The sequence below is a fragment of the Dama dama genome, chromosome 17, assembly GCF_033118175.1.
Source record: "Dama dama isolate Ldn47 chromosome 17, ASM3311817v1, whole genome shotgun sequence".
Lineage (NCBI taxonomy): Eukaryota > Metazoa > Chordata > Mammalia > Artiodactyla > Cervidae > Dama > Dama dama.
The window spans coordinates 31585420-31588303 of record NC_083697.1 but is presented as its reverse complement, the minus strand read 5'-3'; the positions used below and the strand labels follow the sequence as shown (position 1 = coordinate 31588303).

Genomic DNA, 2884 nt, shown 5'->3' with positions numbered 1-2884 from the left:
GTAACTTGAACCACAGTGAATTTTGTTCTGCCTTCACAAGCCAAACCTGAAGGTGGAATTTCACTGTGGCCTCTGTGGATAAAATTTTCAAACACTCCAAACTCAGGTGGTAAGTCAGACAACCAGCTGCAAGCTGAAACTTATCCTTTAATCTTTGAGCTATGCCAAGCCAGGTGAGGATAAGGCGAAGCTGAAAAGCGGGGTTGAGATGCGGTTTCTGCAGCTTCACCCTGACAGGCGAAGATTTTGCTAATCCTTTTACAGGTACGCAGGGCCAGCTCTCAGAACTGCAGTGTGAGATTATGCTTGGCTGTTTCAGAAAATTTTCTTCTGCATGCAGAACCTGAGCAGGGAAAGAATCCTGAGACGATATTTCATAATGATGCCAGGGCTTCACATCATTCCAGCACATCTCCATTGTGCTCAGTTCGCCAGCCCGGTGTGCTGGTTGATGAGAATTTCCATTTAAAGAGGTCAGGAATCCCTGGTGTGATTCTGTCTTGCACGGCTGCTCATTCGAATAGTAGTCGTTTAATTCTGTCCGGCTTCACATAAGTGCATGCCGCCAACCCATGGAGGATTCAGTGGACATGGACATGAGCTCCTCGAGGCCCCAGAACTATCTTTTCAGTTGCGAACTAAAGGCTGACAGAGATTATCACTTCAAGGCGGATAATGATGAAAATGAGCACCAGTTATCTTTAAGAACGGTCAGTTTAGGGGCTGGAGCAAAGGATGAGTTACACATTGTTGAAGCAGAGGTGATGAATTATGAAGGCAGTCCAATTAAAGTAACACTGGCAACTTTGAAAATGTCTGTACAGCCAGGGGTTTCTCTTGGGGGCTTTGAAATTACACCACCTGTGGTCTTACGGTTGAAGTGTGGTTCAGGGGCTGTGCATATCAGTGGACAGCACTTAGTGGCTGTGGAGGAAGATGCAGAATCAGAAGATGAAGAGGAGGAGGATGTGAAACTCCTAAGTATATCTGGAAAATGTTCTGCCCCTGGAAGTGGTAGCAAGGTTCCCCAGAAAAAAGCAAAGCTTGCTGCTGATGAAGATGACGATGATGATGATGCAGACAATGATGATGGTGACGATTTTGATGAGGAAGTTGAAGAAAAAGCTCCAGTAAAGAAATCTGTATGAAATACTCCAGCCAAAAATGCACAAAAATCAAACCAAAATGGAAAAGACTCAAAACCATCAACACCAAGATCAAAAGGTCAAGAATCCTTCAAAAAACAGGAAAAAAACACCTAAAGCACTGAAAGGGCCTAGCTCTTTAGAAGACATTAAAGCAAAAATGCAAGCAAGTATAGAAAAAAGGGGTTCCCTTCCCAAAGTGGAAGCCAAGTTTATCAATTATGTGAAGAATTGTTTCCGGATGACTGACCAGGAGGCTATTCAAGATCTCTGGCAGTGGAGGAAGTTTCTTTAAGAAAACAGTTTAAACAGTTTGTTAAAAATTTTCTGTCTTATTTCATTTCTGTAACAGTTGATATCTGGCTGTCCTTTTTATAATGCAGAGTGAGAACTTTCCCTACCATCTCTGATAAATGTTGTCCACGTTCCATTGCCAAGAATGTGTTGTCCAAAATGCCTGTTTAGTTTTTAAAGATGGAACTCCACCCTTTGCTTGGTTTTAAGTATGTATGGAATGTTATGATAGGAATAGTAGTAGTGGTGGTCAGACAGATGGAAATGGTGGGGAGACAAAAATATACATGTGAAATAAACTCAGTATTTTAATAAAGTAAAAAAAAAAAAAAAAGAGGTCAGGAATTGTGGGAAAAGTATAAATCCAAGTTGTTTGGTCCTCCTGTTGAGCTTCCCTTAAGAATAAAACAAAGCAGATAGGGAAATTGGTTTTGCCATGTATCAGGCTGAGGACTAGTTGAAAATAATTCTAGAGCACCAAGGCCTGGCAGTGCTTCATTACAGACATGGCCTAGGGATTGCTTCTTGCGGAGGATGAACCAACTATCACAGCCACAGGAAGGGAGCTGCCTTCGGACCAGAAGGCAGGAGATCGTGGCCTTGGAGAAAAGGCAAAGATGGCTCTGGGAAGCGCTGCTGCTGCGTCGCTTCAGTCGTGTCCGACTCTTATCGACCCCATGGACTGCAGCCTACCAGGCTCCTCTGTCCATGGGATTTTCCAGGCAAGAGTACCGGAGTGGGGTGCCATGGCCTTCTCCGTGGGAAGCGCTACACAGCATTGAGTCAAATTCATTGGTTTCTTCTCGCTTTGCATCTATTTCTAGAGTTCCCTTCAGGGCTTGTCTGGATAAAACAGGGAGTAAGAGTCCAGAATATTAGCACCAGAAGTACCCACAGACCACTCCTCTATTATAAAAGCCCGCTCCATATTCAGAAGGAACTCTTCCTGGCACAGGGAGAATTTGGCTCTCATAGTCAATCAGCTTTCTCTGTGGTTCCACCCAGGCTCTCCTTGTGTTTTAAATTATCACTAAGATGGTTAGAGGGTAGACCCAGGGGAATGTTGAATTCCATCTCCATGGGTTTTGTGGCCTAGAAACTTCTCAGTTTTGCAAGTTCAACAACTTGATTCTATTAGTATGTGTAAGTTTGATTAGATTCTGAAGGCTGATTCACATGATCCACACTCATGATGAATTGATAAGCTATGTACCAATTCATCATTTTATAATTTATTAGTTTCTAATACTCACCACTATAACGTTGAACATATTCTGCACAAGGAACATAATAGACAGATATAATATTCAAAATATTTATCAGACCTCAAAGGCATGAGCAGTAATTAATCAGAATGGGTCCACAATCCATTATAATAGATGCCAGCTGGCTTGCTATTTTAGAACATATTAGGAAGACAGCCCTAGAAATAGAGGCAAGAGTTA

General features: G+C 42.5%; 1 pseudogene; it reads left to right on the top strand.

The window, feature by feature from the left end:
* Positions 1–572: 572 nt before the first annotated feature.
* On the top strand, positions 573–1773 carry LOC133071897 (nucleophosmin-like; annotated as a pseudogene).
* The last annotated feature ends 1111 nt before the right edge of the window (positions 1774–2884 follow it).